Below are 16,744 nucleotides of genomic sequence, written 5' to 3'. Positions count from 1 at the left end.
TAGGGATGGCCCTGGTGAGGGGACACACCTGGAAAACTTCTGGCCTGTGTGGAGTAAAAGCCAACTCCTACAAAGAAAGTGCTCTTGACTGTTCAGGCAGAGGGTGAATGCATTGTTCAGGCAGCAGGTGCCCTGTTCTGTCCCAGAATCACAAGGATGGCTGTGTCCTCACCATCCCATTAGTGGTTGTTCATCACTGCTGCAGAGAAAAAAAACATACTTAGCTTGTTTTGTGGATGCACACAGGTGTTTCCAGGTGCTCACTCTGCCAGAAACAAGTAAATGGCCTGCAGTTAGACAGAGCAGCCGTCATTGCCATTCCAACCAGGCATTGTCATTTCTTGATTATGTTTAAAATCCATCTTACATCTGCAGCCAATTCTCCCCGCAATATTGCAACCTGAATTGACTATGGTACAATATGCAGGCCCAGAAATCAAATAATTAAAAAATGTTACTTAGAAACTTTTCAGAACAAAATCGTTAAAATCAGAGCTAGGACAGACAGTGAGAGTTATACATAATGCAGTTAAGATCGATCCTTCTGTTCATTTAAGTGCTGCCCAGCGGGATACAGATATTGTATGCAGACCAACAGGATGACACTACGATTACACTTTCTTATAGTAGTAAGAAAAGTCCAGATAATGCTGTTCTGTTAGGAAGAGAACATGCCCGTTTTGAACAATATGTCAGCCCCCAGGTAAGAATGAATTAATATGTTTAGCTAAGTTTCAATGAGTGTGTAATACTGTCACAGATACCAGTTGCAATTGTGCTTGATTTCATCTCTTCAGAATAAAGCCAGTCTGTATGTTTTCTTATGTGCTACATTTAGCTGGACGAATTAGTTTAAAATATTAAATTATAGCATCTCAACTAGACCAATTTCATTTCACTATGCCAATGCGATCTAGTAAACCTCAATAAAAAACCAAGCTCAAGCAACTTTATCTTAATAGGATATTGCCATCTCAACATGCAGCTACCAGTATGAGCTGTGGGAAATTGTTTGCCTATGTAGCAGAAGCAGCAAATTTGTCATCTGAGCAGAAAGCATGATCTCCAGTGTGAACTCAGACTTAAAAGCCAGAAGGGACCATTATGATGTGATCTCCTGCACATTGCAGGCCACAGAAGCTCACCCACCCATTCCTGCAATAGGCCCATAACATCTGGCTGAGTCACTGAAGTGCTGAAATTTTGATTTAAAGACTTAAAGTTACAGAGAATTGATCATTTACTTTAGTTCAAACCTGCAAGCGACCCGTGCCTCACACTGAGCTGGGTGAAAATTCCTTCCTGAACTCAACTATCATCAGTTAGACCCTGAGCATGTGTGAGAGACCCACCAGCCAGACACCTGGGAAAAAAATTCTCTGTAGTAACTCAGAGCTCTTCCCCCCACCCTTTATCCAGCAGCCCATCTCTGGCCACTGGAGATATTTGTTAACGCCAGTCATGGATGGGCCATATGCCATTGTAGGCAGTTTCATCATACCATCCTCTCTATAAACGTTCCAAGTTCAGCCTTAAATATTTATTTATTTGCCTGGGGGGGAGGGGAACGTTGCCACCACTGCTCCCCTTGGGAGGCTGTTCCAGAACTTCACTCCTCTGATGGGTAGAAACCTTCACCTAATTTCAAGGCTAAACTTATATATGGCCAGTTTATATCCATTTGTTCTTGTACCAATATTGGCTCTTAACTTAAATAACTTCTCTCCCTCGAGTAGTGAATGAATCCCTGATATTCAACCACCAACAAAAGGTTACACAATTTCAGAGCAAAAAGTAGGAACAGATACAAAGAAGAAACAACCTAAAGATTATATGGAAGTGACAATCAAAACTAGTTATGGGGCCTGGACTTGGGGCTTGACTGTGCTCATGACTGTCACAGGGCACATTCCCTGGGTGGGTCTCATGCCTACATGGAAAGGGGCTCAGCCATCTCCAAGGCAGCCTCCCATTTGCATCCTCTGGGCTCAAGGAAAGGGTGGACAGTGGGAATCAAAGGGAAGAGTGCATGGGACATGCAGCAATCATGGACATGGTGCTACTTGAGTCAAGTGATGAGAAAAACATAAGTAACAGAGGAATCATGGGTGCACCAATATTACTAGCAAGCCCTTGACAAGATACCTACCCTTCCCCAGCTGCTGAGCCTGCCCACAACCCCACTGAGAAGTGCACAGAGCCAGCTCTTCCTTTCCAGTTACTGAACTGGCATCTAATCACCCCTCTAAAATGCCTTTTCAGATGAACACTCAATATCACAATATCACAACTGCTCAACCTCATGCAAAAACCCTTAAAACAAGCACTCATTCCCCTCTCAGGTGCTGAACCCACCCTCGGTGCAGCCAGACCTGCAAAGACCTCAAGTCAGGGAGAAAAATGCAAAACAGAAGCAGTTACCAAATATAAGAGGTTGCTCATGTAGGACATTAATCATGGAAAATTTGTTTTCCAATAATTTTAAGGCCCTACACAACATTGCTCTGATCTATATTTTAACTTATGTTCTCACACATACACCCCTTTTCTACACCAACATTGCCAGTCTTTATGCCTGATTCAGCTACTTCTCCCACCTCCAACATTTTCCTTCCTGGCCCCTATGCAGTGGATTGCCCTTGCGCCTCAGTTCACCAAGCCGTCTCCATATTCAAGTCCCTATTAACAGCTCACTTCCTTTACAATGCAGACAAGAAATGAGCCAACATTATTCCCTCCTCTAGGCTTCCCCAGGCATCCTCTTTTCTTGGTGTATTTTAGATTTTAAGTTGCTCAGGACAGCCCTCTTTTTATGCCAAACACATGACAGTAGTTAATAAAATATTCTTTTGTCATGTGGATCACCGAGAAATTTAATTTTTAATATATTTATAATGGCATGTTTACTTGGAAGACTTCTTTTAGAGCCACTGCAGACTATGAATTATTACACTATTACATAAAATCTAATTATTTACTTATACATTAGATTATAAAGATTTCAAAGCAGTTCTCAATTGTATATAAGGGGTTTCTTTGAAACCACCATCTCAAAGAAAGAAAATCCTAAAAATAAAAAAAATTAAAAAAAACAAAAACAGTTATGCCACTGGAATTACACCAGGGAATGATTTGGCTCCAAACATCTGTCAAACACACACATGGAAACTAACTCAGAATCAAGACTGGAGAACTCGTGAGCTTTTCTTTCTCAACTCAAGTAAAATACCATTTTAATTTAATCTCTATCAATTTTTTCCCCTCTTGTGTTGCTTTAATGTAGATATTTGCATTAAAACACACTTTCTTGGTTGATATTATTGATAAATTCTTCCTAAGGAACCAAGCATGTTCTTTAGAGCAAAAACAGAGCCATTTATCCATAGGACTTGAATTTCATGTACTGAGGTTCGATCTAAGTTAACCAGATGCTTTTTCAGCAGAGTCCACATTATAGCAAAATAATTGCTAATGAGGTGAAAATAGGGATCCTGAATTTAGTAGCTTTCACATATAATTGACTGAGCACCTAGTTACCTATCTACAAAGGTAATTTGTAAATACATTTTCAACACATTGGTGCTAATTTAAAATATTTTAATGTTAATGTATTCTGCAGTTTTTGATGGCTAAACCACATATTACAATCTAATTATTGGAATATCAAACTAAAAAAAACCTGTTCAATGTAAGAATGCCACATTGACTGGAGAGTAAGCACATATGCATCCATTTCATTACCCTGAAACTGAATATATACTTTTCATTCTAATGAGTGCTAATGAAACTGGGGAAGGCCTTTAAGGAATTAGGCCTTTAGCTTTCATAACATCCGACAGCCTTCTTGCTTTCCTGAAATAGATTGGCTTAATTTAATTTGTACTTTTTACACTCTGCTGCAAGAGTGTTGTTTGTCTTTCACTATAACTTTTCAGTAATGTCCTAGCCCCTCTGTGCACCCGCTTGGAGGCTAGTCACACTGTAACCCTTAATATTGTTCATAAAGACCAGCATTATACCCGGTATATATTGAGTAGAAATTAACTTTAATGTGTCTACCGTCACCTCCGCACAAAACCTTACTGGAAAAATAAGCTGTCTGCAATTACCTTTTTTTATGGTAAGCCTGCAGGTCATGCTACCTTGGGCTGCAATCTAATTCAATTTTATGCTAGACTTGCTTGGCCAGGACCCTGGTTCAGATGAGAGACCAGCAACCATTACATAAATGCTGCAGGAAAGTATTAGTGAGCGGATAGGTGACAGTCTTCTCTCGGAGTTAGTATTTAACCAATGTCCCAGCATGCTGGGTAGGGAATGCGGTGATTCTGGAGTTGCTGCCAAAATTAAGTGTGAAAGAGAGGTTCTGACTACTTATGGTCAGTAGAGACCCTCTCCCCCCCACCCACCCCGCCATTGCACTTTTAGCAAGAGATGGGGTGTTAATCTGGTCAGATTTCCCGCTGTCCTCTCAAAATTCCAATTTGGACAATAGCGCTCTGGCTGCATTGATAACGATAACTCTCAATGACCACATATCAAGGGGCAAATAGGACCTACAATACCAGCCTGATGCTAGAATAAGAAAATGGCATTTCAGAGTGAAATAAAATTAAACAAAGTTTTTCAATTAAATTGAAGTTTTTTTAATATTCAGTTCAAGACCAATGCCTCATGCTATTTTGTGACCAGGCCCCTATGTATTCTAGAATTTCACAGCAGTGAATTTTAAAAAAATAAAAATAAAAAAAAACTTGTTAGCTTTTATTGTTGTACAGAAAAGAACTGAAGGATGTAAAGAGATACATTATATTCTGAAGAGTGTCAACAGCCTGAAAAAAAATGTGTTCTGAAAGATGTGAACTGCCCCATTAACTTCAATGGGATGTTACCACTGAAACCTGAAGATGACCGTTTAAATACCAACATACGTATACCATTGAATGTGCTTTTCTTACAATCCAAAACTGCCTCCCATGCCATCGTGGAGGTCCAAATCCTCAAAGGTCCCCTTCCCAGCTGTCAAAACCTCCCTGGGAACTTAATGATGCAGTTCTAAACTAAATACAATAATCTTCAGCATTTTGAAAACTGGAAGAGTGAGGAATGCATAAAGTACATTGAATTAGTCATAATAGATATTCCTGTAACGTTTTATATTAAACTCATTTTCACATTTAATTGAATTATAACTTCTATTTTTGCATTTAAATGAAGTGGCCACCAAAATTTTAGCCTTCCCCAAGAATGTACTACAGAAAGCGGAGCTTTATTGCAGAATCTATGTCCAGTTTCACACACAATACACAGGTCCACACCTGTGAAATTCTAAGCTCTCATCACCACAATATCTAGGTACCAGAGGTCACAGTTCAGGGCAACTTCACCTGTCCTCCCCCTCCCTGGTTCCTCAAGGGCATGCATCCTAGATCCTCAGTTGTCAGCTCTCTTGGGTAGAGCCCCACATCTGATTCCCTCTTGACTGGGGTTTTCCCAGGTTGCACAATTCCCTGCCTACAATGTGATATTCCCAGCAAGCCAGACTGCCTAAAGAAGCCAGTGTCTGTATTTAGCTTTTTCTCCAGAAGTTCTAACACTAACTGCCTGCAGTTACACGTTACCACACAGCTCATTATAGGAAATGGCACAGGGGCCACTCACCGCACATGGCATCTCGGGGGATTAGCTCTTGCCAGGCGCTGCCCTCCTATGGCAGTTGTTTCTACCCATTGTCTCTTTCACCCTGTAACCCCTCTCATTCCTGGACCTACATTTCCCTGTTTGTGGCTTGGCCCTCCGGTCAGGTCACTAAGGTCCTCCCTTTCTGGGGAAATAAAAGTCCTTCTGGACTAGCTGTCCAGTTGGAATTTCCAATGCCCTGCACCACTTCCCAGTCGCTGGTTGGAGAACCCAGCCCCACCCTCTATGCTGGGTGCCAGTCAGGGACCTTATAACAAGTGGCCAACGTGTGTACGGTCCTACCCCTTGCTGCTGTTTCCCTGAGCTTCTTCGCTTATTGGACTTCCCCCACTTTCTGGGTTTGCCAGCCCAATCTCCTTCCTCCCAGGAAGTGACTGTAGACTACTTTCTTACAGCCCTTTGCTGCTCACAGCTCCTGGGCTTTATACAGACCCCTCCTGTTCCTGTCCAGTTGAGTCCATTTCCAGTTAGTGGCCTGATCTCTGTTTCGTTCCTCAGATGCAGCCTGGGCAATTAATTGACTTGCCTATCCTCTTTAACCCTTCCAGGCCTTGTGTGCAGTGGGCACCCCATCACGGGAAAGCACGTTTATTCTGAAGGTGAAAACATTGCAGAGAAACCATATAAACAGTAACAGCTGTTAAAAAAACTTACCAGAGAACACCCGAAGCTCCAGCCTAAGGCTCTGGAAGGTGTCAGTCCTTCAAAACCCATAACCAGGTTTTCCCTGTGGTTACAAGTTCATAATTGTCTCAGGCTACATCTACACTACACACCACTTTTGGCAGCATGTAGCTACAAGCTGCAGTGAAACGCACAGTGTGTCCACTCTGCAAAGAGTGGCTACATGTTTCAGTGAAAGGCTCTGGCAGCAAGGCAACAGAGAAAGGTTTCAGCAGCTCCCCATTGCCGGAGCCTTTCACTACTGCAAGGAAAGGTTCTGGCAGGGGGAGGAGGGACAGTGGGGAAAGGCATTTAAAACAATGGATCACAAAGGTACTTGAACTTCATTTGATCTGGTGTCCTAAGGATGCGCAGGAAATTACCTTACCTCTCACACCAGATACAATAACTAGCAAAGAATTATGGTCAGGTCATTTCTGAGATGAAGGAGCACAATCTTCCAGTCATTGCTGTTATTTTGGTGTAGTGATGAATTCAGTAAGGGCTTGTCTACACTTGAAATGCTACAACAGCACAGCTGAAAGGCTTCAACATAGACACTGCCTACACCTATGGGAGAGCTTCTCCCGTCGGCACTGGTAATCCACATCCCTGGGAAGCGGTAGCTAGGTCACCAGAAGAATTCTTCCATCAACCTAGCGTTGTCTACACCAGGGGTTAGATCACTAACTACATTGATCAAGGGCGTGGAGTTATCATACCCCTGAATGATGTAGCTCAGTCTACCTAACTTCTTAGTTTAGACCAGGCCTCTGATTCAGACTAACGCACATTCTTTTATATTGTAGCATGTTAAGTCCAAAGAATGGGAGAACAGCAGCAGAGAGGACTAATAGATTTGTTGGAATCATCTCTCTCTGAACTCTGTAGAGAGCAGAGGAGGGGACTCAGCTACAAATGCCCAGAAACATCCAAGCAGCTGTGAAAGTTAATGGGCTTGCTCAGGAGATTTTCTTGCAATTAGTATGGAAAGTGGCCATTATGGAGAAGCACTCTGCATGTCTTACACATCCTCAGCATGGGAGCTCAGGAAATCAGAGATTAGGAACGCAGTGGGGAGGAAACGTTACAAATAAAAAAGGGATGCGGGGGGGAGGGTTGCACTTGAAAGAGGTTGACCAGGCGAAGAGATATGCCTGCTGTCATGCATAGGTATCAAAATTGGCAATGTTTTTACCATTGCCAACCCCAAATGTTCAAAAATCATGTTTGTTTGTTTTTTTAAAGAAAACAAACAAGTTTGTGGTTCTTTTCATGGTTTTTTTTTTGTTTTTTTGATATTTAAGGTGCACTCTGGTCCAATTTTCAAGATTTTATCTGCAACCATGAGGGCTGGAAAATTAAATGAAAACTGAGTTTCTCATATAAGAAGATTCCAGGAGCTGGGGCTTTAAGAAGAAACACCAAATATCATGAGACACGTGATAGGATCACTAGAGTTGGTAGCATGCCAAGAAGTTTTATTCCACTCTTTATCAGGGACGCTCCTAGTTAAAATAATGCATGGTCTACTACATAGTGGATTTTTTGGACCCGGAGAAAGAGCAGGAGGGGGAGCTTTTGTTATCCCTGGAGGCTACAGAGCCAATGGGAATTACACTTAGCCATTAGCTAACTTATTTATATTGTATTTGTGATAAAGAACAGTGACAGAGCTCAGTAAAGTAAGAGATTTGTAAATCCTCATCTGATGCACCTGGGCTTATGAGAGAAAATGAAAAATGCCCTCAAAAGAAAGGGACATGCTAAAAGGAATAACAATAAAACACCCACACACTATGATTGGCAGAGAGGAATACCAGGGTGGAAGATGACCTTCACATGATCCACCCTGTTAAGAAACCACAACTAATGTCAAACTGGAGAGCCATATGCATGTGAGAGAGCGCTATGCCCATTGACTGTCTCCATTAACCCATGGGCAGTTCTCTCTGTCAGTTGTAGTGTGTGGGATTCTCTGTTGTGTCAGCCTTGTTAGAAATCCAGGGAATGGCTATTTTATCTGTTGATGTCTCAAAACCAGTAACTTTTTGGCTACAGGCAAGATTTCCTGAAACGCAAACAACAGCAAGTCAATTGTTAAGAGGAATGACTGCTGCTAGCTAGGAAGAGCCACTGGTTATGTTAACAAGCCAGAAGTGTTTGGCCATAGACGGAGACGCTTCAGTTTTCATCCCCATTCTGAAACATCCAGGGGACACTACCAAAAAATGGATCTCTGAGGTTTATCAGTGGGGAAAGAATGTGTTTGTGTGCGTGCCAGTGTGATGACACAAAAAGCTCCCTCTCAGAATACCCTACTCTGGGTGCACTGAGCATGCACACCCAAACTGAACAGGCGCAGTAACATCCACTGTTGCAGCTGCTCTCACTCTGCCCTTACTTGGCATCAAACTTTGCTGCCTGCTCTGTGGAGGGGGTTAAAAAGGGGCAAAGGGGGGAAATTGCAGCGGGGGGGTGGATGTCAGGATCTGAACAGGGGGCAGAAATTTACTGGCCAGGGGGGTATCAAGCTACTGTGGATGGTGGCAGAAGAGGGGCTGGAGGGGAAAAATCAGGGGTGGAGCCAGGGTTAAGCCCAGGGGGAAAACACTGCCAGACCCTATGCGGGGACAAAACCCCGTCCAAGGAGGAGGAGGGGGGGGTAACAGTGACCCCATGGGATGAGCCACCTGCTATGCTTGCAAATATGGGGTGGGGGGGGTGCAGAGGCTTTTTTATTTCTCCACACAGGACATGTCAGCGCTGGAGCAGAGGGCAGGTTCCTGGGGCTGTTCTTAAAGGCACAGACATCCCACTTCCTAGACTGTCAATGCTTAGACACCTCAGCTCTTCTCTATCTTATATAAAAGTGCTGAGGTGCTACTTTACTACTACAGCCAGGAGACTTAATGCTGTGAAATATTGTACATATACTCTCTCAAACACTGCGTCACACTTTTTGAATATTTAAAAGAGAGTCTATCAGTTTATATGGCTATATGAAGTCACTGCAACTCCTCTTTCTTCTATAAACTCCCTCCCAGAGCCCACACATCCACACCCCCTCCTGCACCCCAATCCCCTGCCTCAGGTCAGAGCCTGCACCCCTCACTCAAACTCCCTCCCAGAGACTGCACCCCAAGCCCCCTCCCACAGCAAAACTCCCTTGGACCTGTTCTGGACGCCATCAAAACATATACAAACCTGCTATCCCTGGTGCTACTTTACTGCTACAGGAGACTTGGTGCAGTGAAATATTTTACCTACAGTCCCTCAAATTCTGCATCACAAATTTTGATTATTTAAAGGAGTTTCTTATTATATGTCTATGTGAAGTCTCATAATAGTTCACAAATTTGTCTCAGCTCCTGCTGTGATTCCCTGAATTGCGCTCTCTTCCTTGTAATCCATTTTAATTATAGTTTTGCTCCTTTAAAAATGTTATTTCTATTACTGTTATTACTCTGAACGCATCATCATTTATCTGAATTATCATTGTACAATGCATGTCATTGTGCTGTTTATTTTTTATTTTAATAGCTACTGCTCATCAAAAAAAATTTAAATAAGTAGTTATTGATTTTAGCAATTCCATCTGCGTTTCTATTATAGCACTTGCTATGGCTTTTGTACTTTGATTTGTAACTTGGGGTTTTTAATGCTACCTTTTTTTCTTTTTATAGCACAAGTTTATTTTGTTAGGTCATATGACTTCCAGTATAACTGATTTCCTGTCCTCAGTCTTCAACAATTCCTTTGCATTTGATTCACCAATGAGGATTGCCTTTTGCTGCATTTATCTTGCCTATGAATCCAGCCCTTAGTGTCCCATATTCACACATCATTGCTTATGTGTAGAAGTTGATTCACAAATATTCAGTAAGTGTATTATATTGGGTCATCTTACATCCTTCCCAAGAACAAAAATCTTCTCCAACAATAAAGGTTTGGGCTGATGAGCAGTAGCTGCAGAAATTGCGTATTCAAAAGTACATAATCCTGCATCTGTGTGCAAAACTCATCAAAATAAAAGCTGCACTGACAATGGAGAAGCAAATATGGATTGCACTATGGGGATCTGCAACACCAGATTCTTACTGGTCAATCGGAGGTCTCTCTACTAAACCAAGGTGGAATGGATTTCTTTAATGTAAGTAATCAGAACATATTGTTAAAGATCATTTCATGTTCAATGCCCTGTTAACACCTCTGCAGTCACCGAACAACATAGTAGTGTTACTGGATTTCAGACTGCTGTCTCTTACAACTTTAAGTTTCCATAGCAATATTTCTGAGTAAGGCTAAGTTTTCATAGAATCATAGAAGTTTAGGGTTGGAAGAGATATCAGGAGGTCATCTAGTCCAACTCCCTGCTCAAAGCAGGACCAACACCAACTAAATCATCCCAGCCAGGGGTTTGTCAAGCCGGGCCTTAATAACCTCAAAGGGTAGAGATTCCACCACCTCCCTAGGTAACCCATTCCAGTGCTTCACCACCTTCCTAGTGAAATAGTGTTTCCTAATATCCAACTAAGACCTCCCCATTGAAACTTGAGACCATTGCTCCTTGTTCTGTCATCCGCTACCACTGAGAACAGCCTAGCTCCATCCTCTTTGGAACCCCCCTTCAGGTAGTTGAAGGCTGCTATCAAATCCCCCCTCACTCTTCTCTCCTGCAGACTAAATAAGCCCAGTTCCCTCAGCCTCTCCTCAGAAGTCACGTGCCCCAGCACCCTAATTATTTTTGTTGCCCTCCACTGAACTAGCTCTCTCCAATTTGTCCACATCCTTTCTGCAGTGAGGGTCCCAAAATTGGATGCAATACTCCAGATATGGCCTCACCAGTGCCAAATAGAGGTGAATAATCAATCATTTTCCTTGTTGTGCTGGCAATGCTCCTACTAATGCAGCCTAAAATGCTGTTAGCCTTCTTGGCAACAAGGGCACACTGTATTCTGTTGACTCATCTAGCTTCTCATCCCCTCTGCCTGCAGCCTAGCAGGGAGGAGTGGTTGCCTCCCTTCCCTACCTCCCCTTTGCTGTTTGTCCCCCTCCCCGCTCTCATTATGGCAGAGACACCTCAAACAGACCCCGCTGTCCCTCCTCCACCTCAATTGCTGCTGCCGAACCGCCTGCCACCACCCCCGTTGGGGCACCAGCAGCGGTGAGTACCGGGGAGACCTCCACTGCTGCCACGCCCCTAGCCCCTTTCAATTCTGGTGGAGTCCCCCCAGCCGGCAGGAAAGGTCAAGGAAAGAAGAAGGGTAAGAGCCACGGCCACTGCATCCCTCCCCGCTGCTCCTTCCACCAGCTCTGTGGGAGTCCCTCCCCTGGCCCCCAGGACATACGCCCAGGTGGCGGCAGCCCCCCCTGCCCGCAACGTCATCTCCCCCGACCACAACCTCCGCTACCATCTATAGCAGCCGGGGCCCATTTCCCACCTTGACCAGGAAGCATGGCGTCCGTTGCCTCCTGGTGCCTGCCTCGCCCCACGTGGAGACCTACGTGCGGGCGTTGGTGAGGGTAGTGGGGCCCATGGCCATCGTGGCAGCTTCCAAAATGTACAGAAAGGTCATCTTCTTCCTAGCTTCAGAGGCCGCTGCTCAGGAGGCGGTGGAGAAGGGCCTGGCAGTAGAGGGCGTGTTTGTCCCCCTGGAGCCGTTAGAAGACCTGGGTGTCCGGTTAGTCCTGACCTCTGTCCCTCCCTTCCTGACCAATGCCACCCTGCTGCCCAAACCTTTCTACCCTGGGGCGACCAATCTCTGTTATCAGCCCTCTCCCATTGGGCTGCAAAGACCCCGCCCTCCGTCACATACTCTTGTTCCGCCGGCAAGTGCAGCTTCAACTGCCGCTGGTGGCACATGACAGTGAGGCACTTGAGGGGTCCTTCCTGGTCCCCTATCAGGGGGCCCACTACCAGGTTCATTATTCTTCGGGGGAGGCCCGGTGCTACCTCTGCTGGGCGATGGGACATGTCCGGAGGGACTGCCACTTGGCCCAGCATGGAGGTGTATCCAGGACCCCCGAACCCTGGCAGGGTGCCGGCCCCATCATCGCCGGCGTCCCTGGCTGCCTGGTGCCCCGAGCTGTCCCTCCCTCTTCCCAGTCTACCACTGCTTCCACTTGGGCTCGAGGGGTACTTCCCCCAGCATGCCCAGACGAGTGGGAGAGCCCTGCCTCCACTGTCTGCAATCTGGCGGGGCCTGTGGAGGAGGGTGCAGCAGGGATACCACCGGGCATGGGAGAGGGCCTGCCCCAGAGAGAATCCTCCCTTCCTCATGCTGCCCCACCATTGCCTCCCTGAGTCCCCAAGCTCCCTGACCCAACCCCTGTTAACCAGCCCCCAGATGATGCCATGGAGGGCTGGACCCTAGTACAGGGGAAGCAGGGTAAGCGGAAGGCTCAAGCTCCACTCCTTTCCACCGATGCGGAAGCCCCCCAGAAGACCAGGAATGGGGTCACCAATGCCGAGCCTTCGGCCTTGCCCCGGGGTGGATTTTGTCCACCAGTGCTGGCTGGGGAAGACGTGGCAACAATGGAGGGTAGTGCCATCCCTCCTCTGGACTCCCTTCCCTCAGAGGTGCCCCGATGGAGCCTCTCCTGCCCCCTTGCCACCTAAGGCCACAGCGAGCCCCGAAGCGAGCATCGTTTCGGGTGCCAGCGGGGAGAACCCTGGAGTGGTGGAAGGTGATCTTCCCTCTATTTATGAGGAGATCAAGGCCCTGGGTCTGACCCTGGTCACTCAGGGGGAGGACGACCCTCTGCCAGCAGGCCTCAATCTAAGCGACCTCACCCCGGCTCCCCTTTCCCCCTGCTCCTTCTCCTTGACCCCTGCTTCCGCTCCCGCCTCTGAGGGTCCTGAGCCGTTCCATCTGCAGAGCCGCAGGTGGCACTTCGCTGATGGCCAAGCCTACTGAGGCAACGGCCGGTGCCACGCAGCCAGGACCCAATTTCCATGGGGTATCCCTCTTAGGTGTGGGGCAACCGGCCTCCTTCCCAGGTGGGAACCCCACTGAAGACTGTCCATCTCCCCATGCCATGGCTGCCACAATGGCCATGGAATCTGAGCCCGGCATCATTGAGGGTCCCCTTCCCACCCCCCAGATTCCTGAGCCGAATCGAGAGAGGCCACTTTCCAACGGCTCAACTCCTGGGGCTCTGGATCCCCTCCCTGACTCTGCTCCTGACCCCTGCCCTGCCCCTACTCTTGATCCCTGCCCTGTCCCTGATGCCATCCCTGTCCTTATCCCCTCTGCCTCCCATGATGCCATTGCCGCCCCTGGAGCCGACTCCTTCCATATCCCAGAGTATGACCCCCAAGGAGCGGCCTTTGTATTTCCCTGTCCCAACCCACCAGGGGCTGCTATCTTCCCTCCACCGCCCCCTATTGAGGGTTTGAGACAAGCCTCGTGGCGCCAGCCAATCGGGTGCCATGTCGGGGGTCCGCCCCTTGCCTGCCTGTCTCGGTGGGCCACAGGGCTGTGTCAGAGGCCCCTCTGGAGGATAGCCGGGGCTAGTGACCCCTGCCCCCCATACGCTGCGAGAAGAGCTGCGGGAGTTCCTTGAAGACATCCGTGGCTCCCTCAACAAGGTGCGGCTCACTCTCCAGCGATGGGGGGGATTTTCATCAAATCCTCCGGGCCGTGAGGGCCCTCACGGGGGAGGTCCACCTCTTCCATGACTCCTTACTCACTTACGGTGTAGGTCACGGTTTGCTGCGCAACACAACGGTGGCCGTCGGTGACTCTGCTGGCGAGGATCCCCCCCCCAATCCTCCTCATAGCACCTTTCATCTTTGCAACATTGAACATCCGGGGCTGTAGGATGGGTCTCCGCAGGAGCCAGGTGCTCTCCTTCCTTTGGGGGGGGGGGGTACTGTGTGGTTTTCCTACAGGAGACCCATATGGATCCGGCCACCTAAGCTAGCTGGCAGCTGGAATGGGGGGACAGGGTCTACTTTAGCCACCTCACAATTTGTACAACTGGAGTGGCGACCCTATTCTCCCCCGACCTATGGCCCAAGGTGCTGGGGGTTGCTGAGGCTGTGCTGAGCCGCCTGCTGCCCCTCTGGGTCCACATGGAGGGGCTTGTGGTCAATCTCATCAATGTTTACGTCCCAACATCAGGCCTGGAGCGGTTGCATTTCTATCAGCAGGCGTCGCCTTCCTCGGCTCTTTGGATCCTCGCGAGTGCCTGGTCCTGGGTGGGGACTTTAACACCACCCTCGAGAAGTGGGACCGCTCGGGGACCGAGCAGTGCCTGGCTGCCACGGACGTCATCCAAGAGATTGTTGAACATCACTCCCTGGTGGATGTCTGGTGCAACCACCACCCAGACAACATCTCAACATTAACCTTTGTCCGGGTGGAGGCCCATCGGTCGCGCCACTCCTGGTTGGACCGTATTTGCTTATCACGTTTCCACCTTTCACGGGCCCACTCCTCCAGCATCCCACCAGCCCCATTTTCTGATCACTATCTTGCCACTGTGATGGCCTCTCTCTGTGCGGAGAGGCCGGGGGTGGCCTATTGGCACTTTAATAACAGTTTGCTGAAGGATTCAGGATTCGTGGCATCCTTCCGGGAGTTCTGGCTGGCCTGGCGAGGGCAACAGCGCACCTTTCCCTCGGCGCGGCCGTGGTGGGACCTGGGGAAGGTGCGCACCCGGCTCTTCTGCTGCGACTACACCCGGGCCACCAGCCGACGGAGGGACGTGGCGATAGAGCAGTTGGAACGGGAGGTCTTCGAGCTGGAAAGGCGTCTGGCCGTCAGCCCCGAGGATCCATCCCTCTGTGGAGCACGCCGGGAGAAGCGAGAGGAGCTACAGGCCCTCGAGGACCATTGGGCCTGTGTAGCCTTTGTTCGATCCCGCATCTGCCTCCTTTGGGAGATGGATCATGACTCCCGCTTCTTCTACACCCTAGAGAAAAAGAGGGGGGCCAAGAAGCACGTCACCTGCCTCTTGGCGGAGGACAGCACCCCCCTCACGGATCCGGCGGAGATGTGCAGGAGGGCCAGGGCCTTCTACGCAAATCTTTTCTCCCTGGATCTGACTGATCCTAATGCTTGCAGAGTGCTCTGGGACGGACTCCCAACAGTCAGCGTGGGCAACCGTGACTGGCTAGAGGTACCTCTCACTCTGGCCGAGTTCTTGGAAGCCCTCCATCGCATGCCCACCAATAAATCTCCAGGCATGAACGGGCTGACCATGGAGTTCTACCGCATGTTCTGGGAAGTCCTCGGCCCACACCTAGTCACCATCTGGGCCAAGTCCTTGCAGAGCAGGGTCCTCCCTCTTTCATGCAGGCGAGCCGTGCTCACCTTATTGCCAAAGAAGGGGGATCTCTGAGATCTACAGAATTGGCGTCCCGTCTCGCTCCTCAGCGCAGACTACAAAGTCGTTGTGAAGGCCATCTCACTGCAACTAGGGTCCGTGCTGGCAGACGTGGCCCACCCAGACCAGACCTGCACCATCTTCGATAACTTGTATCTGGTCCGGGACCTCTTGGAGCTTGGGTGTAGGATGGTCTGTTGTTCGCCCGCCTGTCCCTGGATCAGGAGAAGGCATTCAACAGGGTGGACCATGGGTATCTCCTGAGCACTCTGCGAGTATTTGGCTTCGGACCCCAGTTTGTGGGGTGCTGTACACTGAGGTGGAGTGTCTGGTCAGGCTCAACTGGACCTTGAGCAAGCCAGTCAGCTTCGGGCGAGTAGTGTAGCAGGGGTGCCCCCTCTCGGGCCAGCTGTACACTCTGGCGATCAAGCTCTTCCTCTGTCTCCTCCACCAGAGGTTGACGGGGTTGCTCCGAGAGCCAGAGCTGTGGCTGGTCCTGTCAACGTATGCCAATGACGTGCTCCTCGTTGTCCAGGACCCGGGCGACTTGGCGCAAGTGGAGGCTTGCCAGGCCATCTACTTGGCAGCCTCCTCTGCCCAAGTCAACTGGGTCAAGAGCTCTGGCCTGGTGGTCGGGGACAAGTGGCATTCAGGCCATCCAGTGGAGCTCAAGTCTGCTGCTCTCTCGGCATTTACCTTTCTGCAACGCATCCGTCTCCGCCGGAGAACTGGCACGGCTTAGAGGGCAGGGTGATGGAGCGGCTCCGGAAATGGACAGGACTACTCCAGTGCCTCTCCCTCCGAGGGAGGGCACTATGCTCAATCAACTAGTCCTGTCCATGCTCTGGTACTGGCTCAACACCCTGGTCCCGGCCCTGGATTTCCTGGCCAACCTCCAGAAGTTGGTTCTGGAGTTCTTTTGGCCAGGAGTGCACTGGGTCTCTGCAGGGGTCCTCCACCTGCCCCTGGAGGAAGGAGGGCAGGGCATGAAGTGCTTATGCACTCAGGTCCATGTTTTCTGCCTCCAGGCCCTGCAGAAGCTCCT

This window comes from Mauremys reevesii, linkage group 1 (genome assembly GCF_016161935.1).
Source record: "Mauremys reevesii isolate NIE-2019 linkage group 1, ASM1616193v1, whole genome shotgun sequence".
Classification (NCBI taxonomy): Eukaryota; Metazoa; Chordata; order Testudines; family Geoemydidae; genus Mauremys; species Mauremys reevesii.
The sequence above is the reverse complement of the archived record's forward strand: the minus strand, read 5'-3'. Positions refer to the sequence as shown.